Genomic DNA, 25,227 nt, shown 5'->3' with positions numbered 1-25,227 from the left:
TTGTGGAGCAGCGCCTGGTGTGGCTATAAAGGCCAATTCTAGAGTGAGAGACTCTTCCACAGGTGCTGCAGATAAAATTGGTTGTCAAGGCTGTTACACAGTTGGCTCGCTCCTTGCACTTTAGTCTTTTTTCCTGCCAACTGCTAAGTTTCTTCGACTCGCCATTCTTTAGCCCCGCCATTATAGCTGTCCGCCAGCTCTGGCGATCATGGGCAACTGACTCCCACGACTTCTAGTCAATGCCACAGGACTTCATGTCACATTGGCAGACGTCTTTAAAGCGGAGACATGGATGGCCGGTGTGTCTGGTACCAGTGACGAGCTCGCTGTACAAAGTATCCTTGGGGATCCTGTCATCTTCCATGCGGCTCACATGGCCAAGTCATCTCAAGCGCCACTGGCTCAGTAGGATGTATATGCTGGGTTTGTTGGCCACCTCGAGGACTTCTGTGTTGGAGATACAGTCCTGCCACCTGATGCCAATGATTGTCCGGAGGCAGCAAAGATGGAGCAAAGAACTTCAAGATGTTGCTGGTGCTGCTTGGAAGGATCCACTAACATAGAAATTTAAGGCAATGGTCACCTTGACGGCCACTGGCAAGACCTGCAGTGAGGCTACAGGTCGGGTTGGAGGAGGTGGCACAGTTCAGTGACCATGTCCTTGTTGAAACACGGGTGTCTCAGACACTTTTTCTGGCTGAAGTGGAGGTCGGAGAAGTGCTCCCTAAAGACCTTATATTGAAAGCCTTCCTCCTTCTCCCTCTGTGTATAGCTTCCCTGCTCTACTGCTCCATTTCCAAGTCATGCTGCAGCCAAAGAGGGACTGCAACTATAGCACCCTTTACTGAAGCAGACTTTCTCATGACAGGCCTCTCAAATCCTCTGATTGCCTCATCAGGATTCAGCATCACTCCCTTGAAAATCCAAAAAGTTAGCAAAACTCCTTCAAAAGCAAAACACAGTACTTCCAATAACTCTGCACCAACAAAAGTAAGTCAAAACCACCTCGCCTGGAAGTTTAGCTGAGAGTGACTATCAGAGGGTGTTAACTGGACCTATGTTGTCCAAAATGGTATCATTAGAGGCTGTTTGATGTCACGATCCGCCCTCTCGCTTCCAGTGATTTAACAGCATACCCACGTTAGCACCCTCATTACCAGGGATGCGCTGGAAGTGGCCAAAATCATCCCAGCCAACATATTTGTGGTTTGGGATCTCTGTAGCGCCGTCACCAGCAGTGTTAAGGAGCCCAGTTTTGTGGCCCAGACGCCATGTGCTTTTGCACAGGGAAGAAGGGAAAATCGGATAGTGAGTAATCTATATTGTAACTTGTTACGCATTATGAGTGAGTAACTGGTGCAGCAATTCACAGCTAAGAGATACAGTGTAAGGTGAATATTTTGTGGAAGTTCCAGTGTTGTTAAAGCTTATAGCTCACTGAGTCTACAATTAGCAATGTTTCTCAGAGCTGGCTGTCAGCACATTTATATTGTCTACATGAATCATCACTAATTAAAAAAAGCTTCTTTGACACTTCATTATTCCTTTTTGTTCTTGCTTGTTGTTCTCTTATTCTTCTATCCGTGGCTAAGTTACTGGACTAATAATCCATTGATGTGAGTTCAAATCCCACCATGGCAGTTTGTGAATTTGAATTCAATTAATTAACTAAATCTAGAATTAAAAATTTAAATTCCCAACTAGTTCACGAATGCCATTTAGGGAGAAAGAACCTGCCATCCTTACCTGGTCTGGCATGTATGTGACATCAGGCCCACAGCAATGTGGTTGGCTCTTAACTGTCCTGTGAAAAAGCCTAGGAAACCACTTAGTTGTATCAAACCACTGCAAAAAATATAATAACAAAAATGGATGGACCATCTGTTATTGACCTAGGCATCAGATTCACCATGACAAAGGCACATGCAGCCCAGTTAACCTTGCAAAGTTCTCCTTTTCGCTAACTTGTGAGAGCCTGTCCCACAGAGTAGTCAAGCAACAGCCCGATGTACCCAACAGCCAATGTCCCAGATTACGTCATCACTATCCCTGGTATGTCTCTTGGCAGGACAGACCTACCAGAGATGGCAGCACAGTAGTATACAGTCGCGGACATTGACTCTGGACTCCGCGAAGTCACATGGGTAAGGAAATCTCCTTCTGATTACCACCTACTGCCATCCCTCAGGTGATGGATCAGTTCTCCTCTAGCACAGGCATGTACCTGATAAGGTGGAAAATTGCCCAGCTATGCCCTGTCCACAAAAAGCAGGACAAATCCCATCTCATTAATCCCATCTCAATCTTCGGCAAAGTGATGGAAGGGTTCATCAACAGCACTATCCAGCGGCACTTACTCAGCATTTCCTGTGTTTCATCGTGAACACCCAGCTCCAGCCCTCATTGCAGCCTTTTTCCAAACATTGACAAAAGAGCTGAATTCCAGACGTGAGGTGACACTTGACATCAAGGCAGCATTTGACTGAGTATGGCATCAACGAACTCTAGTAAAACTGATGGGAATCAGGGAACATTCTCCAGTGGCTGGAGTCATACCCAGCACAAAGGAAGTTGGTGGTGGTTATGGAAAGCCATTAATCTTAGCCTCAGGACATTGCTACAGGTTAGTGTCCTAGGTCCAACTCTCTTCAGATGCTTCATCAATGACCTTCCTTCCATTATAAGAAGTGGGGATGTTCGCTAATGGTTGCACAGTGTTCCGTTTCATTCGCAATACCTCAGATAAGGAAGCAGTCCATGCCTGCATACACATGACCTGGACTGTAGTGGGATGATCTTATGAGAGGACCACCTTGGGAAGCTGTGGATGAAAGTCACCAGAGGAAGTGGTGTCGTGTCACACATGACCAGGGAGTTGTTGGTTTAGCCCAACAGAGTGAAATATGTTTGGATGTGGCTTCTGCAGTAACTGTTTGTATATATATCTTCTAGTAAGTTAGAATAAAACCCCACATTTTCTTTGGATATTTCTTGGAGGCCTGTGAGTCTTACAATAATTCACATATCAAAGGAACAAGTAATATTATATGGTGGCTATGTTTGGGATATATTTTTCCCAATGACCACCAAATATTACATCGTGGCAATATTTAATTTTTTTCCGAAGAACAGCAGGTTGCCTACCTGGAGTGGCTGAAAATCCTGGAGAGCAACTGGCAGGAAACCCCACAACAATGCAGTGAGATAGGACCACAGACAGGACCCTTGGGAGGTCTTGAAACTCTGTGAGTACAGTAGGTAATTTGCCAGGAGATTGGAGCTCTCAACTAATCTGGCAGTGGGCTGAAAAATTTGAAAAGCAGTAGCTGAAGCCATTACTCTTTTAGTTTTCCTGTTTTTTTGCTTTGTAGGTAGGGCCTAAGCCAAAAAGAGAGGGAAGAACTTAACAGTGCCACTCAAGGGCCAGCACAAAGTAAAAGGCTGGCTGTGGCAGTTGCTGGTACTACAAGCCACAGTGGTCTCCATAGAGAAAAATATTCTCTTTTATTTCAAAAAAACAAGCTGCATAAACAAAGAACTGCTCTTTCTGCTTAAAAAACTTGTAGCCTCACACTTAAAGGGGCAGGCCTTCAAAAAAGTAATCTGTCAAAACATTGACCAGCTTGTTCCAAGGTACTGAGACAAAGCTCAGGAATGCGAGTTCGCAGATATTGAATTGTTACAATGGGTTATAGAACTAGTATTTGTGTCTACTCCAATAGAGGCCTTTCAAAAAGACGTGCAAGAAAAGAAGCAAGGACACACCGTAGATGCACTATTTAATGATGGAAGGAAATTTGAAGCCATCATGGCTGGGTGCCAACTGTTCACATATCAAAAGAACGAGTATTACATGGACAACATTCAGGCTTGGGCTGATAAGTGGCAAGTAACATTCACACCACACAAGTGCCAGGCAATGACCATCTCCAAAAAAGAGAGTCTAACCATTTCCCCTTGACATTCAATGGCGTTACCATCACTGAATCCCCCACCATCAACATCCTGGGAGTCACCATTGACCAGAAACTTAACAGGATTAGTTGAGTTTGGAAATAATAGTGAGGGTTTCAGCAGCAGATGGGCTGAGGCAGGGGCTCAGATGCAATCTGTTATAGAGGTAGAAGGAGGAGCTCATGCTGATGGAGCGAATATGGCTAGGGAGGAGTAAGGAATTAGATGCAAGGGAATGGGTTTTGTGGCGGGATGGCAGACATTGGCTTTTGTCTCCCCAAAATTTAGCTGGAGGAACCTAAGGCTCAACTGAAACTAGATGCCAGGCAAGCAGTCTGATAAATAAGAGGCATAAGTGGCATTGGAGGGGTCAAGAAAGGTGGTGGAGAGGTAGAAATAAAAACATAAACGGCTGCATTTGTTGACAACGCAACCACTAGGTGATGCAGGACTTACACATGTGCAAGTGCAGCATCATGCACTGAAACATCACTGTCTTCACCATTTCTGGCAGCTGCCAGTAGTAGAGATGGTACCGCTCAATTTATCACAAAAACAAAAACAAATGAAACCCAAGTGCCCACAGTGGCTGCGATTGCTGCCTCCATCCCACCCCCAGCAGTCGCCCGCTCCCTCCTGCACCGTGCTTCTAATAGCCGCTGCCTCCCGCACCCATCTACCCATCACTTGCTCCACAGCTGCCACTTGTCCCCTCCGGGCCACTTGCTCCCAGCCTTACTGTTTCATCCCCTTTGCTCTGCCTCTGCTCCCTGCTCCCTCCCGCTTCTGCTCTCCACTCCGTCTCGCTCGCAGTCTCCCTCCCCTCCCTGCCCATCTTGTCATTCTCTCTCTCTCCTGCTTCTCCCGTGTGGGGAAGAAAGGCGGTGATCGCGGAAGGAAGCGGGGACCAGAAGTGGGAGGGAGTGGGGAAGCAGAGGCAGAGCAGAGGGGAGGAAGCGGCGAGGCCAGGAGTGAGTGGCCCATGGGTAGGTGAGGGGGAGTTGAAGCGCGGAGCGAGTGGTTGTGGGGAGAAGTGGCGAATCGGGGAGTGAGTGGCCCACGGGTAGGTGGGGGGTGGGGGTGAAGCGGGGAGCGAGTGGCTGAGGGGACAATTGGCGAGGCAGGGAGCAAGTGGCCCACAGGTAGGTGGGGGGGTGGGGGGGGGGTGGTGAAGTGGGGAGCAAGCGGCCGAGGAAGGAGAAGTGGCGAGGCGTGGAGCGAGTGGCGAGCAGGCGTTGCAGTTTGCGCTGACGTTTTCGCGCACCTGCGTGAACTAGCCCTGGTAAGCCGGGTGCTGATGTAAGTTGCGCGTGTGCATCATCATGCTGACAGCAAGGGTCTGTTCCCCGCAGGTGCGAATCTGGGAGCGCTCTGATGACGTCGGCGTTGGGCTGCATTGTCAGGAGTCACTTTAAACATAAAATGCTAAAATGCCCAGCAAGTCTGACAGCATCTGTGGAGAAAGAAACAGAGTTAATGATTCAGGTATGTAAACTTTCATGCAAACATGCAAAGTTAACTCTGTTTCTCTCTCCATAGATGTCGCCAGACCCGCTGAGCATTTCCAGCATTTTTAGTTTTTATTTCAAATTTCCAGCTTCTGCAATATTTTGTTTTTGTATTGGTGGAGAGGTAGAGCTGGGTGTCATTAAAGTACATGTGAAACCTGATGTCATATATTCAGATGATTTTGCCAAGGGACAACATGTCGATGGTAAATAGGAAGTGGTCATGGATAGATCCTTGGAGGACTTCAGGGGTAATTTTGTGGGTGGAAGAGAAGCCATTGCAGGAGATTCTCTGGCTACAACTTGATAGATATGAGTGGAACCAGGCGAGGGCTGTGTCACTCAGCTGGTCAATGGCGGAAAGTCTTTGGAGGATGATGGTGTGGTCAACCGTGTCAAAAGCTGCAGATAAGTCAAGAAGGATGGTGAGGGATTATGATCAAGGTTGTGTTGTGGCAGGGCAGAAACTTGAAAAAAGGCCAATCAGCACATCAAGAGATTACTATCAATGGATGGCACAGTGGCGCAGTGGTTAGCACCGCAGCCTCACAGCTCCAGGGACCCGGGTTTGATTCCTGGTACTGCCTGTGTGGAGTTTGCAAGTTCTCCCTGTGTCTGCGTGGGTTTTCTCCGGGTGCTCCGGTTTCCTCCAACAAGCCAAAAGACTTGCAGGTTGATAGGTAAATTGGCCATTATAAATTGTCACTAGTATAGGTAGGTGGTAGGGAAATATAGGAACAGGTGGGGATGTTTGGTAGGAATATGGGATTAGTGTAGGATTAGTATAAATGGGTGGCTGATGTTCGGCACAGACTCGGTGGGCCGAATGGCCTGTTTCAGTTCTGTATCTCTAATCTAAAATCTAATCTAGATGCCTGCATAAAGTTGCAGGAAAGTTGGGAATGGATTCAGGAAGTGACAGCAGGTTCAAGTACTTGGAGAGTGAAGGAATCTTGGAGATGGAGCACCAGCCTGCAAAAAGAGAGGGGCCCAGGTTGGGTTTTTTGAGAAGGGGATTGATGAAGGAAGATTTGAAAGGGAACGGGACAGTACCTGGGAGGATGGAACCCTTTACAATATCAGCTGGCATGGGGGCCAGGAAAGGGACTTGGGCGATTAGCGGTTTAGTGGGAATAAGGTTGAGAGAACTAGAGGTAGGCGTTCTGGACAAGTTGAGCTCAGAGAGGGCATACTGAAAGTTACCTCTTCTGATTGTGTGAAAGTAGGGCAAAGTCTGTCATGCTGTACAACTGGAAGACTGTAAAACAAACTCTCCACGTTCTTCCCAAGGTGGAGTTGCTAAGCTTTGGTTTGGAACAAATTTTTAAAAACTGCCAATGTTGGAACTCTGATTTAGAAACAGAAAATTATCAAAATCTAGAATTGAAGAAAGGATCTAGACTCACAATGTGATGTGTCTGCTGCATATTTCCAGCATTATCTACTTTTAATTTTGATTCTGAACAAATAGAGTGGGGCACCAGAAAGTATTAGCTGTAATTTTTGGTTTAATTTGATTTATTTTCCAAGCCTCATGTGGAAGAGCATTCAAGAAATGTAAACATCTTTTTTTTGTTCTTGGCGCGGTGCCTGCAAGAGCTATAAGTGGGTCAGGGTGACTTACAAAACATTCTCTGAACAAGTTACATTAACAGGAAGATCCACTGCATTGTGTACTTTACAGCATATCAAACTGTTAAAAGCTTAGGTTAAATGAATTAGCATGAGGGCAATATATTCTTTCGATACAAGTTATGGTTCCTTATTCTAAATTGGTTTCAAGCGCAAAGAATAGTATGTTAAACAGAGAATAGTTTAAAGGTGCTGAATTTGCTTAAATGTAGCTATTATACAGACAGAGATGTTGGCTTAAACTAGTTCCTCCAGAGTACAGGATAAAAAGTATTCTGAGATAAGGCTTCGTCTCAGTTGTGGTTGCTGACATTTGATTACGTAGAGACATCTGGGTTTCAGTGGGCAGAGCAGGAAATAGTGATCTCTGCACTGACACTGCATGGTTTTGCAGTTTTGGCTTTGTATTAATGCAGACTGTATTGTAATTCACATGCGAGTCACCTGGAATGCATTAGGCAAGAGCTATAAAGCCAAACCTCCAGGAAGTAATCAATAATGATTAAATAGATGCAGCATAACTGTTTCATAACTCAGCAATTGGGAACTTTGGAAAATATTTGAGAACTTAAAAAAAAATTAAAATCCTACTAACAGCTGTAGCCTCTGGAACAGCCAGCATTCCGGTTAGTATTACAATTTCACCAGCTTTCAGATTTTGGTAAGAGGAGCTTTTTGTATGTTTTCTTCTTCTTTGGCCTCCTTGTCTCGAGAGACAATGGGTAAGCGCCTAGAGGTGGTCAGTGGTTTGTGAAGCAGCGCCTGGAGTGGCTATAAAGGCCAATTCTAGAGTCACAGACTTTTCCACAGGCGCTGCAGATAAAATTGGTTGTCGGGGCTGTTACACAGTTGGTTCTCTCCTTGCGCTTCTGTCTTTTTTCCTGCCGACTGCTAAGTCTCTTCGATTCGCCACGCTTTAGCCCCGCCTTTCTGGTTGCCCGCCAGCTCTGGCAATCGCTGGCAACTGACTCCCACGACTTGTGATCAATGTCACAGGACTTCATGTCGCGTTTTCAGACGTCTTTAAAGCGGAACCATGGACGGCCGGTGGGTCTGGTACCAGTGACGAGCTCGCTGTACAATGTGTCTTTGGGGATCCTGCCATCTTCCATGCGGCTCACATGGCCAAGCCATGTCAGGCGCCGCTGGCTTAGTAGGGTGTATATGCTGGGGATGTTGGCCGCCTCGAGGACTTCTGTGTTGGTAGTACGGTCCTGCCACCTGATGCCAAGGATTCTCCGGAGGCAGCGAAGACGGAATGAATTGAGACGTCACTCTTGGCTGACGTACGTTGTCCAGGCCTCACTGCCGTAGAGCAAGGTACTGAGGACACAGGCTTGATACACTTGGACTTTTGTGTTCTGTGTTAGTGTGCCATTTTCCCACACTCTCTTGGCCAGTCTGGACATAGCAGAGGAAGCCTTTCCCATGCGCTTGTTTAATTCTGCATCGAGAGACAGGTTACTGGTGATAGTTGAGCCTAGGTAGGTGAACTCTTGAACCATTTCGATAGTGTGGTCGTCGATATTCATAGATGGGGCATTTCTGATGTCCTGTTCCACGATGTTCGTTTTCTTGAGGTTGATGGTTAGGCCAAATTCATTGCAGGCAGCCGCAAACCTGTCGATGAGTCTCTGCAGACACTCTTCAGTGTGAGATGCTAATGCAGCATCGTCAGCAAAGAGGAGTTTCCTGATGAGGACTTTCCGTACTTTGGTCTTCGCTTTGAGACGGGCAAGGTTGAACAACCTGCCACCTGATCTTGTGTGGAGGAAAATTCCTTCTTCTGAGGACTTAAATGCATGTGAGAGCAGCAAGGAGAAGATCCCAAACAGTGTAGGTGCAAGAACACAGCCCTGTTTCACGCCACTCAGGATTGGAAAGGGGTCTGATGAGGCGCCGCTGTGCTGAATTGTGCCTTTCATATTGTCATGGAATGAGGTGATGATACTTCGTAGCTTTGGTGGGCATCCAATCTTTTCTAGTAGTCTGAAGAGACCAACTCTGCTGACGAGGTCAAAGGCTTTGGTGAGATCAATGAAAGCAACATAGAGGGGCATCTGTTGTTCACGGCATTTCTCCTGTAGCTGGCGAAGGGAGAACAGCATGTCAATGGGGGATCTCTCTGCTCGAAAGCCACACTGTGCCTCAGGATAGACCTGCTAACCCAGCTTCCGGAGCCTGTTTAAAGCGACTCGAGCAAAGACTTTCCCCACTATGCTGAGCAGGGAGATTCCACGGTAGCTGTTGCAGTCACCGCGGTCACCCTTGTTCTTATAGAAGGTGATGATATTGGCATCGCGCATGTCCTGTGGTACTGCTCCCTCATCACAGCACAGGCAAAGCAGTTCGTGCAGAGCTGAAAGTATAGCAGGCTTGGCACTCTTGATGATTTCAGGGGTAATGCTGTCCTTTCCATGTGTACATGTAAACAATTATATGTGTACATGTATGTGTATGTGTACATGTGTATATGTACATGTAAACAATTCCCTTCCCCCTGGCCTAGAATGATATGAGACAGAACCTGGCGGGTAAGTTTGAGGCTACCAATCTCAAACTGATATTTGTAATAAAATGACAATCTTGCACTTTGAAGAGAAAGACACAGATGTTTGTTCTTATGTTAACTGAACTATAAACTTGTACATAAACCTGGAGCTGGATGTTTAAATGCGGTCAGATTGGAGGTGGGCAGATGTGAAATTTGGCGCTGCCAACCTCTGTGCCGGTTCGCCTCCACAATCCTGACCCCAAGCCATTTTGAATGAGGGCAGCTCGGGGTCGGACTGTCCCACCAATTCCTGGCGGGCAGCCAATTGAGGCCAATTAATGTTAATTACGAGGCCTATTAAGTCCCCATTCCCAGGCCAATTGGCTTTTCCAATCAGCAATGTGGGCAGCCCACATTGGCCTGGACTATGTCCATGGTGTGCTCAGGGTGTGGCGGGGGGGGGGGGTGGTGGGCGGGTTACAATGAATCACGTGAAGGACCCCCCCACTTCCTGACCCATAACGGCCGCTGTGCCATAGCTGTGGCCACTTGCCATCCTCTGCAGGGGTTGTTCATTCAGGATCATGGCCAGGCAGCTGTGGCAGTTTTAAAAATCAAAATAAACATATCTGGTCTTCTCTCCCTCACTCTTCCTCTCTCCACCTTCAGTTCGGCAGCTCCCTCCTCAGCTGGTGGGGCTACTGATCACTGGATGCTGGAGGGCCTCCCATTGGCCCTCCAGCTCAGGGAGCCCACCCACCATCTCTGATTGGATGACAAGCCTGCTACCTGGCCATTAATTGGCTGAGGATTTGAAAATCACCGTGGGCGTGCTTAAAGCATGTTGTGTGGGATCACGACCTGGAACCAGCCCTCATTTCCAGTTCCTGAACTCTGACTGAAAATCCAGCCCTCAATATCAGTAAAAGTAGCAACAGCACACTGCAGTAACAGATGAGAGAAAAATGTTTTAAGGCAGGTCAGAGCAAAGCGAGGGATGTCCATAAGTCCATATAGGTGAATGACTTGATAGTCTAGTCCCTGCTTGGGGAAGACTCACATTGATGTAAGGAACATAGGAGCAGGAGTAGGCCATTCAGCCCATCGAGCTTGCTCTGCCATTCAATACGATCATGGCTGATCATCCACTTCAATGCCTTTTTCACACACTATCCCCATATCCCTTTATGTCACTGTATTTAGAAATCTGTCAATCTCTGCTCTAAACATACTCAATGACTGAGCTTCCACAGCCCTCTGGTGTACAGAATTCCAGAGAATCACAACACTCTGAGTAAAGCAATTTCTCTTCATCTCTGTCCTAAGTGGCTTCCCCCTTATTTTGAAATTGTGTCCCCTGGTTGGGGAGTCTAGAACCAGGGGAAACATCTTACCTGCAGTCACTTTGGTAACTCACCTTAGTAACTTTTCTTCAGATAGGACTCTTGACAGTGAATGCTGATACAAATTCTGACCATGGCAGGGGCTACACTAGTTTAAGTCAGTATGCTAGCCTGAGAGTAGCCATGGTTTGGTTATCCTTGGGTAATCTATGATTCCTGCACTATTCCACCAAAGCTATGTGACCAGGTGGCTGATAGAAGACTGAACCACTCCCTTTGGCCTTGGAATCTAAGGTCTAGAGGACAAGAACAGGTAAAATGAGGGCTTGGGCATTGCCAGGATCATTTGGAATAGATTCTTGAAGTTCTCAAGTCTCATTTTTGGTGCCAGGGGTCAGGGGAGTTCTACTGTATCATTTAGCAAGGGTTTACAGAATAGTGGAGTCTTGCTGCATCTTCCATGATTTGGATATAACAAAGGGACCAATCTAAACACAGGTGGTGAGGAAGGAGAAAAGCCTGGAGTCTAATCTGCTGTTCATGATGAAGAAGGACAGGAGAGGGAGGAGGTCAACCCAAATACTTTGCTTCCAGCAGCATGACCCATCAGTCAGGAGATCATCACAAGCTGATAAATAGGTATCTTGCATCTGTGTGACACAATAAAACCCTTCATGATCTCTTGCCTTGCTTTCAGGCAACCTTTCGGCTAATCCATAATACCATTAACATGTTCAGTGAGAGAAGGTAGTTACAAACATCACTGTTCAAGAGGGATAACAGGGAACTTCCCTGGAGAAATTGCACAGTCACACCGTATTAGCAGTAATGTACATGTTTGTTATCATCTTGTCCTTTGGTTGTGACCTATCACTATTACTGTCTCATTATCATAACGATCCTATATGCCAGAAATTTCTAACCTGGATCCTAACCTCTTACTCCTACATGGTCTTTCCTTTTCTTTCTTTTGGGCCTCCTTATCTCGAGAGACAATGGATACGCGCCTGGAGGTGGTCAGTGGTTTGTGAAGCAGCGCCTGGAGTGGCTATAAAGGCCAATTCTGGAGTGACAGGCTCTTCCACAGGTGCTGCAGAGAAATTTGTTTGTTGGGGCTGTTGCACAGTTGGCTCTCCCCTTGCGCCTCTGTCTTTTTTCCTGCCAACTACTAAGTCTCTTCGACTCGCCACAATTTAGCCCTGTCTTTATGGCTGCCCGCCAGCTCTGGCGAATGCTGGCAACTGACTCCCACGACTTGTGATCAATGTCACACGATTTCATGTCGCGTTTGCAGACGTCTTTATAACGGAGACATGGACGGCCGGTGGGTCTGATACCAGTGGCGAGCTCGCTGTACAATGTGTCTTTGGGGATCCTGCCATCTTCCATGCGGCTCACATGGCCAAGCCATCTCAAGCGCCGCTGACTCAGTAGTGTGTATAAGCTGGGGGTGTTGGCCGCTTCAAGGACTTCTGTGTTGGAGATATAGTCCTGCCACCTGATGCCAAGTATTCTCCGAAGGCAGCGAAGATGGAATGAATTGAGACGTCGCTCTTGGCTGGCATACGTTGTCCAGGCCTCGCTGCCGTAGAGCAAGGTACTGAGGACACAGGCCTGATACACTCGGACTTTTGTGTTCCGTCTCAGTGCGCCATTTTCCCACACTCTCTTGGCCAGTCTGGACATAGCAGTGGAAGCCTTACCCATGCGCTTGTTGATTTCTGCATCTAGAGACAGGTTACTGGTGATAGTTGAGCCTAGGTAGGTGAACTCTTGAACCACTTCCAGAGCGTGGTCGCCAATATTGATGGATGGAGCATTTCTGACATCCTGCCCCATGATGTTCGTTTTCTTGAGGCTGATGGTTAGGCCAAATTCATTGCAGGCAGACGCAAACCTGTCGATGAGACTCTGCAGGCATTCTTCAGTGTGAGATGTTAAAGCAGCATCGTCAGCAAAGAGGAGTTCTCTGATGAGGACTTTCCGTACTTTGGACTTCGCTCTTAGACGGGCAAGGTTGAACAACCTGCCCCCTGATCTTGTGTGGAGGAAAATTCCTTCTTCAGAGGATTTGAACGCATGTGAAAGCAGCAGGGAGAAGAAAATCCCAAAAAGTGTGGGTGCGAGAACACAGCCCTGTTTCACACCACTCAGGATAGGAAAGGGCTCTGATGAGGAGCCACCATGTTGAATTGTGCCTTTCATATTGTCATGGAATGAGGTGATGATACTTAGTAGCTTTGGTGGACATCCGATCTTTTCTAGTAGTCTGAAGAGACCACGTCTGCTGACGAGGTCAAAGGCTTTGGTGAGATCAATGAAAGCAATGTAGAGGGGCATCTGTTGTTCACGGCATTTCTCCTGTATCTGACGAAGGGAGAACAGCATGTCAATAGTCGATCTCTCTGCACGAAAGCCACACTGTGCCTCAGGGTAGACGCGCTTGGCCAGCTTCTGGAGCCTGTTCAGAGCGACTCGAGCAAAGACTTTCCCCACTATGCTGAGCAGGGAGATTCCACGGTAGTTGTTGCAGTCACCGCGGTCACCTTTGTTTTTATAGAGGGTGATGATGTTGGCATCGCGCATGTCCTGGGGTACTGCTCCCTCGTCCCAGCACAGGCATAGCAGTTCATGTAGTGCTGAGAGTATAGCAGGCTTGGCACTCTTGATTATTTCAGGGGTAATGCTGTCCTTCCCAGGGGCTTTTCCGCTGGCTAGGGAATCAATGGCATCACTGAGTTCCGATTTGGTTGGCTGTATGTCCAGCTCATCCATGACTGGTAGAGGCTGGGCTGCATTGAGGGCAGTCTCAGTGACAGCATTCTCCCTGGAGTACAGTTCTAGGTAGTGCTCAACCCAGCGGTCCATCTGTTTGCGTTGGTCAGTGATTATGTCCCCCGATTTAGATTTGAGGGGGGTGATCTTCTTGATGGTTGGCCCAAGAGCTCTCTTCATGCCATCATACATTCCTCTGATGTTTCCGGTGTCTGAGGCCAGCTGAATATGACTGCATAGGTGTTGCCAGTAGTCGTTTGCGCAACGCCTAGCCGTTCTTTGTGCAGTACTTCTGGCTGCTTTAAGTGCTGCGGATGTTAAATCGCTGGGGGCTTTCTTGTAGTTCAAAAGTGCAATGCGCTTAGCGGCTATGACAGGTTCCAGCTCTTCATTATGAGATTGAAACCAGTCTGCATTTCTCTTCGCACTTTTGCCGTAGGTGGTCAAAGCTGACTCATAGATGGCGTCTCTGATGTGGGCCCACTTGGTCTCAGCATCCCCTGTGGGAGTGTTTTGAAGGGCTGTTACAAGTGAATTTAGAAATTTTTGTAACAGCTGTGGGTGAGAAATTCTGCTCGTGTTGATGCGCGGGTGGCCCTTCTGCTTGGAATGATGCAACTTCTTTGGTCTGAGTCTAACCTTGCTGCACACCAGGGAGTGGTCGGTGTCGCAGTCCGCACTGTGGAAGCTGCGTGTGATTTGAACACTGTTTAAGGCGGCTCGCCTTGTGACAATGAGGTCTAGCTGGTGCCAACGACGTGATCTTGGGTGCCTCCATGAAACCTGGTGACAGGGTTTAGTGTGAAAGAACGAGTTGGTGATGCAGAGGTTATGATAGGTACACAACTCAAGCAGTCTCTGCCCGTTCTCATTCATCCTTCCAACGCCATAGCGCCCAAGGCAGGAGGGCCATGAGTCATGGTCGGCCCCAACCCTGGCATTAAAGTCCCCCAGCAGGAATAGGTGTTCGGTGTTGGGGATGCTGCTAATGATGTTATGGAGTTGTTCATAGAACTGGTCTTTAGCTTCAGGTGCGGAACAGAGTGTTGGAGCATAGATGCTGAGTAGGTGTACTGGACCAGAGGTGGTGAGCAGTCGGATGGACAGTATGCGTTCCGAGCCATTTGAGGGAGGCTCTATCATGCTGAGCAAGGAGTTTCTGATGGCGAAGCCCACTCCATGCTGTCTTGGTTCTTCAGGATCCCTGCCCTGCCAGAAGAAGGTGTAGTCTTGCTCTGCTAGAGAGCCACTCGCGGGGAGGCGAGTCTCCTGAAGTGCTGCAATGTCCACATTGAGTCTACTGAGCTCGTTGTTAATGATGGCGGTCTTCCGAGAATCGTTGATTTGTGTAAGGTCTTCCGACAGGCCAGGACACATAGTTCTGACGTTCCAGCTTGCAAAGCGAAGGGCTGGTACCTTCTTTCCTTTTTTCATGTTGTTTGGTGCGGTGTATCAGTCCACCTTTCGGGCAATGACCCTGAGCTCCAAGCACCCATTGAAGCAGGCAGACTGTGGCGGGACAGAACCTTATTGACCGGGGGCTGCCCGGTTTGAGGCGGGCGGTAGCTGTCCAGTGAGGTGCAATGACCTCTCCCACCGACAAAGGCAACCCGTGGCGCCCAGTTTCTACGCCAATTTATCTGGACTTATAACCCGTAACTGCTGCCTTCCGTGTTGTTTCAGTCGCTGTGAGGCAACTATGGAGTGACCTCTCCATGGCGCATGCCTGGGCAAATTTATGGAGGTTGAGAGTTGCCCAGTCGTCAAAACCCCCCTCTCGGCCTTTCTGGTGGGGCCCAAAGGAGTGCAGGACACGACGTTTGGCACCAGTATGGCTGCAGGAACTGCCGGAAACATGCCAAAGGTGACACATGACCGCCTACGGGGTTCCGCTCCGGATTTTCTGTTAGGGTTTACTCCCTTAGCCTTGGTCTCTCCCGAGACGCCCACAAGGCAGTGGGGTTGTTGGGGCCCCTACACAGGTGTAGGATGGTGCCGGTGGGAGGAGGGGATGCAAGGGGGAGGGGTAGAGGGAGGGGGTGGGGGGGGGTGCAGGGGAAGCGGGGTGAAGATGGTGCGAGGGGGGGGCGGGCTGGGACGGGGTTGTGAGGGGGTGAGCTGAGAGGGTGGAGCAGGGTATTATTATCAAAAGAGCAGTGCAGGCGCACAAAGTGGCTGATGATGCCATTATTGGGGCAGTGTTTGAAATTGCTGATTTAAAAAAAAACTGCTGCAGAAAATATCCAAATACTTTGATAATACTCCTACATGGTGCTACCTTGGTATCAGAAGGTTCTGAGGTTTGTGGCTGGATCTGTGTCAATGGAACTCTCAAGGGCCAATGCGGCACCCTTCTCAGTGAAGCCAATATCCTTGAACACCTGCTTCCAATGTTGTGTTGCTTATATGTCCAGTGCCTACCAGGCCAGGCTAGAAGCTCCTTTCAATGCATACACCTTCTCACTGCCATGAGAAGCAGCAGCATCTACATTGATTCCTTGCAGCCCACCTGTGTGCTTGGTTGGGTTAATGGACTGCTTGAATGCAGGTTGAATAGTCCCAATTAATCCTTGAAAACCCTGCACTCGGATGCTCCTCAGTCCATCTATTGAAGAAGACATCGCTGCCATTCTGAAAGTGACAACTGCCCTCAGAGCCTCTTCCTGATTTCTTGACCCAAATCAAAATCATATTTTCTGCAGCAGTTTTTTTTTAAATCAGCAATTTCAAACACTGCCCCAATAATGGCATCATCAGCCACTTTGTGCGCCTGCACTGCTCTTTTGATAATAAACTCTCTACAATACATGAAGAATGTGATCGCATTAGAGAGGGTGTAGAAGAGACTTCCGAGGATGTTGCTAGGAATGGTGAGTTTTAGCTATGAGAAAAGGTTGGATAGGCTGGGGCTGTTTGAAACAGAGGAGGCTGAGGGGAGATTTAATTGAGGTGTATAAAATTATGAGGGGCCTAGATAAAGTGGATAGGCAGGACTTATTTCCCTTAGCAGAGAGGTCAATAACCAGAGGGCATAGATCTAAAGTTATTCGTTGAAGGATTAGAGGTGAGTTGAGGAGAGATTTTTCACGCAGAGGGTGGTAAGTCTGGAACTTAAAGCCTGGCTACCCGACCCGAACAAGACTAGACCCGGCGACTTGTGTCGGTTTTGTGTTGGGTTAGGTCTCACCTCTGAGTCCAGCATTTGGGGTCGTGTCGGGTCGGGCTGGACAGTGCTGCCTCCGGGAAGTAATCTTCAATTGAACATTAAGGTCAAGGCAGGAAATGTGCAGTTCGGACTCCGCACTCTGCAGTGAACGAGTGAGCATCTCTATCACATCATCGTGCTCATGCTGTAGCTTCCATGCATCCAAAAGTGATTCTATACTACAGTACACTTTGGATGTAAAACGAATGCTGTCTACTGGAGAATGTTTAGCAGTGGAAAGTTTTGTAGCCAGTAAAAGTTCAAGTGGACTTGTACAATGCAAATCTTGCAAACTTCTACTAAAATGTGACGGCAAAAGGACGGGAAATTCATCTTTGCGGCGGCACACTGAGAATGGTTATACTTGACCCTCAGCAGGGCCAAGTCAGTCGTACTTAACTTCGTTTGTACAGACGAGTGAAAAAAACACAGCCTCTCACAAGAAATCAGAAATTACAGACAAATGCACGAGTCTCTGTTGCAAGGATATTCAACCTTTCCAAACTGTCTCTGGTGAAGGGTTTGTTGAGCTAGCACCAGAGCTTATCAATGTGGGTGCTACAAACGGTCAAGTGTGTTACCAAATCCAACTACAGTTTCAAGAAGGTGTCGTGATGTGGCTGATGAAAAGAGAAAACAACTAATTTCTCAGATTATTACTGACGTACTGAAGGATGTGAATATGGGAATGACAACCGATGTGGAAGGACGACTACCATAAAATCCATTATATGTCGATAGCTTGTCATTACATCACAGTAGAATTTAAACTTAATGTCAAAGTTTTAACAACAGCAATGTTTCCACTGGAGGATGCCAAAACTGGTGAAAACATCAGGCGTGAGATTTTAAAGCTGCTAGTGAATACTTTTGGATTTGACTCAGCAAATTTATTTCGATTAGTCTGGGTGACAGATCAGGGCGCTAACATAGTGCTTGCTCTTAGACCATATCGACGTCTGGATTGTCAGGGCCACGGATATAACACGGTCCTTCAACATACACTTGATCCAGAGGAATTAGCTTCCGAAGCTCCGGATGTTGAGTCCAGAGACAGTCCAGTGTGTAAAAGCCACGGTGACATACGTTAAACAGTCTTGTCTTGCTGCACAATTGTCTAAAACTTTAAATCCAATGGGAGAAATGAGGTACGGTACTGTATATCTGACACTGAATGCAATTCAGGATGTTTATCATGAGCTGCACGAGAAACTGGAACAGCGTGGGGAAAACTACAGGCTGGCAAACATCGCCCCCGATGTCTTGCAGTTTTTGGTTGATTTCCTCTGCCCATTTTATGAAGCTCAGAGGGAACTCGAGGGAGACCAATATCTTACATTGAACCTGGTAATTCCGTGGTTTGAGAAACCTAAGTAACTCTGTATGCCACTTTCTTCAGATACTCCAATGGAAGCAGTTGTCAGGCAATGGCACAGAGAGTGGCATCTGAAGAAAGTTGAAGTAAATGGCTTGCACAAGATAGCAACATTTCTCTGGCCTAAATTTAATCAGCAGCAGTACACAGCACAGCGGCCTGCTGTGTTGGCGATGGCAAACGAGCATGATCTGTTGGGCTGGTGGAAGGAACACAGTATTCCATACCCTAAATTGGCCAGGCTGGCTAGTAGTATCCTTGGCATTCCGGCGAGCAGTAACAGCAGTGAGTGGAACTTCAGCATGGCTGGAAGGACAATCGGCTAGTGGAGGACTGCCTTTAAGCCTTCCACTGTTAACTCTATTCTTTTTTTTACATGACAATTTATAAGACCTTTTGTTCTTTTTCTTTTGCCATGTCTGTAACTGAGACTACTTACTTGCTATGTCTGTAACTAAATCAAATGTTCACCTAACTGCCTATTGGGTGCTTCGTTGGAGTAGGCTATTTGTTTTCTTTTTAATCTATGGTTTGACACAATTTGTTTCTGTTTTATCTGTTTATTATCACAGCACTGTTTGGGGGAGCTTGCTGTGTGCAATGGCTGCTGCGTTTCCTACTTTACAAGTGACTACAATTCACAAAGACCTTCATCGGGTGGAAAGTGGTTTGGGACGTCCTGAGGTTGTAAAGGTGCTAGAGAAATGCAAGTCTTTCTTTGTAGAGAGAAAATGGATAATCTGATGAGAAGACTTCTTAAAACCATGAGGGAGTCAAGACATTGTTTGAAAGTCTCAGGAGAGACAGGCTGATATTTCTGACAGAAAAGAGAAATACTGTGTGTATTTGAAAATTATCTACAAAACTCAGTTCAGCTCCTAGAGGTGAGATCTTTAATTTTATGTACACAAGGAGGTGGAAGAAAGATGTTCAATAAATACATCATTGTATTTGATCGCTGTTAGATTATTTGTTTTGCATTTTAATACTTCAAATCAGGGCTTCTGGGATGCTTTATGTCTGTAATCTTATAGAGGAACAAGACAGTCCAGTGTGTAAAAGCAATTAACAAGCAGCGCTTGCTGATTGTTTATCAGGCAGTGCTACAAAAACTTACAAAGATCTCAAAGCATAGATGGACAATCTGAAAGCTTTGCAGGGTTGAGATTCACCCATGACATCAAATAATCTAGGGTAAGAATATTTTTAAAAAAGTGATCCTAACCTTTATGTAAAATTATATTAAATGTCAATGCTAGAAATTGTACAACATACTTTGTCAACATTAAAATTTTTTTTTGTTTTGTAAGCTATTCAAGGTGCTGGCCATTATGTGTACGCTGATCAACCAGAAGTCTGCAATCAAGCAGTACTGCAGATCTGCAATACTGTAGACTAACAATCAGACAGCACCGGGAATCTGCAGTACTGTACATTAACAATCAAACAGCACTGGGAAAGCCTACTATCTGATCTGCCATTTTTCCAATCAATCAATCTTTCCTTTCACTGAAATTTAGTGTCCAGTCCAATCTCTCTGAATTGAATTCACTGAGTTTAGGAATAGCAGTAAGAAAATGATAATTGGCCTCTGTGTTGCTCATGTACAAATCTTCATAGCCTAGCACACACACCCCTCCACCACTCCAAATCTCGACAGCCCTACAACTCTCCGAAAACCGTGTTGACTAAAAAAGGGAGGGGGGTAAGGAAATCATGAGGTTTGTACTCCTGATCACTATCCAATGAACTCGGCCACAAAGTGCTCGTGTGTGAATGTTTGGGCTGGGGTGGGGGGGTGGGGGAGGTGATAAAGGGGCAGGGGGTGGCGGCTGCGGGAGGCTGGGAGGTGGTGCTGGTTCCTGGTGACGACATCAAGCTCAGATTCCCAAATCCATCTGCACGATTCTGCAGGAATAGCCCGCTGCCGGAACGGATACGGATGAACAGGATTCACAACATTTGGACAAGGTAGAGCACAATAACCTGTTTGATATCATTAACTTTATTATGGTAGTCAGGTCAGGTCAGGTGCGAAAAAAATTAAAGGACTCTGGCTCGTGTCGCATTTGGGTTGGTCAGGTTGGGCCCGGGTCAGGTTTCAATTTTATACCCGAGCAGGCCTTTATTGGAACTCACTGTCAAGGGTGGTAGAGCAAGAAACCCTCATTGCATTTAAATATACTTGGATATGCACTTAAAGTGTCGAAACCAACAGGGCTATGGAACCAAGAGATGGAAAATCGGATTAGGCTGGGAAACCCCTTTTCGGCTGGCACAGACACAATGTGTGACGTAAATGTTCTATGTTTCTATATTCCTAATTACTGCTATTTACATAACCATGTTCTGTAAACTACACAAAGTATTTGCAATAAAATGTTATGCCTCTAATACTGCCCTACCCTTTCTAGCAACACTAACTGCTGCTAAGTCGTTATACACTTCATGTTGAATGATATCCTTTGAATTCAGTTCCAAAGTACCACAGTCCACGAATGCTATTCCTTTTCATTCTGTTTATTTATTCATTCCTTCCTAAACTCCTGTGGATTAATTTAATTGGTCTCTCCTATAAAAAATATACTTTTTCAAATCTGTGTTCATTCAAATTCATTTAAAGTCTGTTCTATGCCAAGATATCAATCCAAGTGAATGCATTTCAACATACTGTTTTGTTTGGCTTGTCAAGTCATTGTGTACAATACTGAATAATCTGATACAATGCATGTTATTACATTTTCAGCAAGTCATCTCTTCCTTTCAGTTGCCAAAATCAAATATTTTAATTTCTTTGAAATCTCCCTCTTTCTATCAGTGGATGTTAAACTGCATAGTGAAACATATCAGTTATAAGGCAGAGTCAATGGAATTCAAAAACTGAAGAATAGAAAATGATTTAATAGATGCTGGGAATGTGACAGGGGCTTTAACACAAGTACCTATCTTTTATTCCACAATAAATTATTGTACTTTATTTCTTTAGCCTCCAGAGACCCCCCTTCCTCATACAGGCAATTTCCAGCAATACAGTTTGTAAAAAATGAACCAAGACAAAAGCTAACACTGTTTCAGAAGTGGTTCTTGCTTCAGCATCAACATATGTATGTGAAAGAGTATGTTTGTGGAACAGGCACAGCTCATTTCAAAAACCTATCACACAAGACTGCTCAGTACATTAAATAATGATTTAACCATTTTATTGAGTGTATGGGGAAGGAAATTGCATAGCGGCTCTCCTCCCTGTCCTCCCACAGGTTAAGACAGATGAATGAGGGAAATCTCCATGGAATATTTACCCCCACTGATGCTGTATTTCAACAAAAACAACTTGTATTTATAAAATAAAAACAAGAAGTGCTGGAAATACTCAGCAGGTCTGGCAGCATCTGTGCAGAGAGAAGCAGAGTTAACATTTCAGGTCAGACCCCCTTCATCAGAACTGTATTTATAAAGCACCTTAAATATAGAAAAACACATAAGGCAACACACAGGAGTGTTATGAAACAAAATTTGACACCGAGCTACATCTGAAAAGATTAGGGCAGATGACCAAAAGCTTGGTCAAAGAGGTAGATTTTGAGGATTGCCTTAAGGGAGTAAAGAGAGATGGAGTGGAAGAGAGATTTAGGAAGGAAATTCTACAGCTTGAGCCTTGGTAGCTGAAGGCATTGAGATGCTTGAGGCCAGAATTGGGGGAGTGCAGAGGTCTCGGAGTTTTGTAGAGCTGGAGGAGGTTGCAGAGATGGGGAGGGGCCAGGCCATGGAGTGAATTGAAAACAAAGGTAAGAATTTTAAAATTCGAGGCATTCCTTAACTGGGAGCCAGTGTAGGGCAGCAAGCACAGTGGTGATGGGTGGATGAGACTTGGTGTGAGTTAGGATACAGGCAGCAGATTTTTGATGAGCTCAAGTTTACAGAAGGTGGATTGTGGGAGGCCAGCCACAAATGTGCTGAAATAGTCAAGTCTAGTGGTTAACAAAGACATGTATGAGTGTTCCAGCAGCAGATAAGCCGAGACAGGGTGGAGACGGGTGATGATATGGTGGTGGAAATAAGCTGCCTTAATGATGGTCGAAGAGACTTAGTAGTTGGCAGGAAAAAAGACAGAGGCGCAAGGGGAGAGCCAACTGTGCAACAGCCCTGACAAACAAATTTCTCTGCAGCGCCTGTGGAAGAGCCTGTCACTCTAGAATTGGCCTTTATAGCCACTCCAGGCGCTGCTTCACAAACCACTGACCACCTCCAGGCGCGTATCCATTGTCTCTCGAGATAAGGAATCCCAAAGATGGAATGATGGTGCGGATATGTAGCTGGAAGCTTAACTCAGGGTCAAATTCACACCAAAGTTGTGAATAGTCTGGTTCAGCCTCAGACAGTTGCCAGGGACAGGGATGGAATCAATGGCTAAGGAACAGTGTTTGTGGTTGGAACCAAAGATGATGATTTGGTCTCCACAATATTTAGTTGCAGGAGATTTTGGCTCATCCAGTACTGAATGTTGGATGTTGGAAAAGCAGTCTGACAGTTTAGCAACAGTGAAGTGGTCGAGAGAGGTGGTGGTAATGTAAAGTTGTGTGTCTGCAGCGTATATGTGGAAACTGATATTGTTTTTTCGAATGAGGTCGCTGAAGGGCAGCAAGGAGATGTGAATTAGGAGGGTGCCAAGGATTGATTCTTGGGGGACACCAGAGGTAAAAGTGCAAGAGCAGGAAGAGAAGCCATTGCAGGTGATTCTCTGGCTGGATAGATAAGAATGGAACCAGGTGAGTGCAGTCTCACCTAGGTAGACAACAGTGAAGACACCTTAGATGAGGATGGTGTGATCAACCACGTCATAGGCTGCAGACAGGTTGAGAAGGATGAGGAGAAATAGCTTACCATGGTCACAGTCACATAGAATGTCATTTGTGACTGATAAGAACTGTTTCAGTACTGTGGCAGAAGCAGAAAGATGATGGGAAGGATTCAAACATAGAGTTCTAGAAAAGAAGGGTGCAGATCTGGGAGACAACCACACACTCGATGACTTTGAAGAGGAAAGGGAGGTTGGAGATGGGATGGTAGTTTGCAAGAACAGTGAGTTTTTTTTAAAGAGAGGGGTGATGACGATAGATTTCTGCTAATAGAGCTAGCGGTGGAAACTATTGGGAGACGCCACTACAAATTAGTTTGTTTCATAAAATAAGTAGTTTTTTTTAGATAAATGCCAGCAAGTCTCTTGTGCCATTGCTCACAGGGAGTCAGAGGATATATTATATTACAGTGACAGGGCTGTTATAACATGTAACAAGTAATATGGGTAATTCTGTGATCCTGCACTGCAGTGAGAAGCCTCAATCACAGGGAGTGCGGGTTAGAGAATCGAGGCTGCAGTTTTGTGCCCTTACCTCTAACCTACTGACTTTACCTTACCTCTACCCATGGCTGGCTTCACTGCTGGGTTCCTAGGATTGCGCAATCACCTGTAATACATTCTACCACAGTTGACGTCTCATAGTTGTAGTGTTTGATCGATCAGGGTATGATTGTATTAGTCTGTCCACTTATATGTGTTTACTGTGTTTGATTGCTTAAGCCTTTGGGTAGAGCTGGAGAGTAAAGTGAAACTAAGACTGGAAGCTTCTACAGAACACACTGCTCTGATTGTACTGAAATCCTGCAAGAACCTTTGTAGTTAAAGTCTTATAAATAAACCAGCTGGTTATTTAACACAGGGGTGATCTCTGCATTGCACTGAGTTAAATCAGATATTACAAACCCAGCCTAAACATAACAATAGTATTGCTTAAAAATAAAAAAAGGATGCATATCTCGCCCAATAGCAGCAATCTGCTTCATCCTCACTCTAATTACGTTTGTATTACATTGTCTGACCCTGTCTCCAATCTTTACTCTACATCTGTTTCTCAGTCATATACTTTTCTCATGGTATCTGTATCATTATGAATTCTTTTTGAGTGACACACCTGATTTTGTGGCATCAAAACCTTAAAGCTCTGGCACAAAAATATACTTCATTTTTATGTTTGCTGAGCCCATATTTCAGAAAGTATTTTGATCAATTTGTGAAAAATGATCATACACCACCATCTGGTGAACAAATTGTGCAATTACATGATGGCACTTACACCAGCCATTTCCCTTATCGATGTAAACACAGCCATTTATTGTGGGGGAAAAGTTGACACAAAAGTATGACCAATAGAATAACAAGTTGACAAGAAGTGTGCTCAGATGTAAGATTTTAAGATCTTAGATGTATTGCTGAAGGTGTGTCAAAGGAGATAACAGTTTATTAATTCAATCAATAATATCAGAACAGCAGGGATCTCCAGAGTCCAACAATTAAATAAATAGTATTTCAGTCAGTGAATTGAATAAATAATATTAGACCTAATAAATAAATGAATTAAATTAATAATATTAGGGTGAAAGTTAAATAAATATGTTGTGTCCCACTGAAATTAAACAACATTGGGATCAAGAATAGAAGAAATGGTTTGGGGGTCACAAATGAAGTAAATAATATTGAACCAGTAATGAAATAAAATATGTATAGAATGTCAACTGTGTTTTGAATTTCAGCGACAACTGAATTTGCGACTAACCTCCCTAGACAGTGCACAGGGAACAAATGTCAAAGCAGCAGCTGCCCAAAGTGTGCACAGACTGTGCCTCACCAAGGAAGCAATTGGCGACCTCTGTGAGATGCTGCAGGAAGACCTGAAGCAACGACCTAGTCCCTGCAGAGGCTAGCAGTCGAAATGAAGGTGACCACTTCCCTCAATTTCTACATTCTGGTTCCTTCCAATCATCACTAGAGGTCTGTGCAACATCAGACACGAATCTGTGGGAACCTGCATTTGACAGGTGAGAAGTGACTCTTTTCTGGAGAGCATTAGACTTAACCCTTTAATGCCAGGGTTGGGGCCGACCAT

At 45.8% G+C, this 25,227-nt stretch overlaps 1 long non-coding RNA gene across 1 annotated transcript; it reads left to right on the top strand.

Moving 5' to 3' along the window:
• Positions 1–17,388: 17,388 nt before the first annotated feature.
• Positions 17,389–19,241, top strand: LOC137384997 (uncharacterized). The gene is made up of 2 exons (XR_010977718.1): positions 17,389–18,258; positions 18,859–19,241. It is a non-coding gene; the product is annotated as an uncharacterized lncRNA (long non-coding RNA).
• The last annotated feature ends 5,986 nt before the right edge of the window (positions 19,242–25,227 follow it).

Source organism: Heterodontus francisci, chromosome 27, assembly GCF_036365525.1.
Source record: "Heterodontus francisci isolate sHetFra1 chromosome 27, sHetFra1.hap1, whole genome shotgun sequence".
In the NCBI taxonomy this organism is placed as follows: Eukaryota; Metazoa; Chordata; class Chondrichthyes; order Heterodontiformes; family Heterodontidae; genus Heterodontus; species Heterodontus francisci.
The sequence above is the reverse complement of the archived record's forward strand: the minus strand, read 5'-3'. Positions and strand labels throughout refer to the sequence as shown.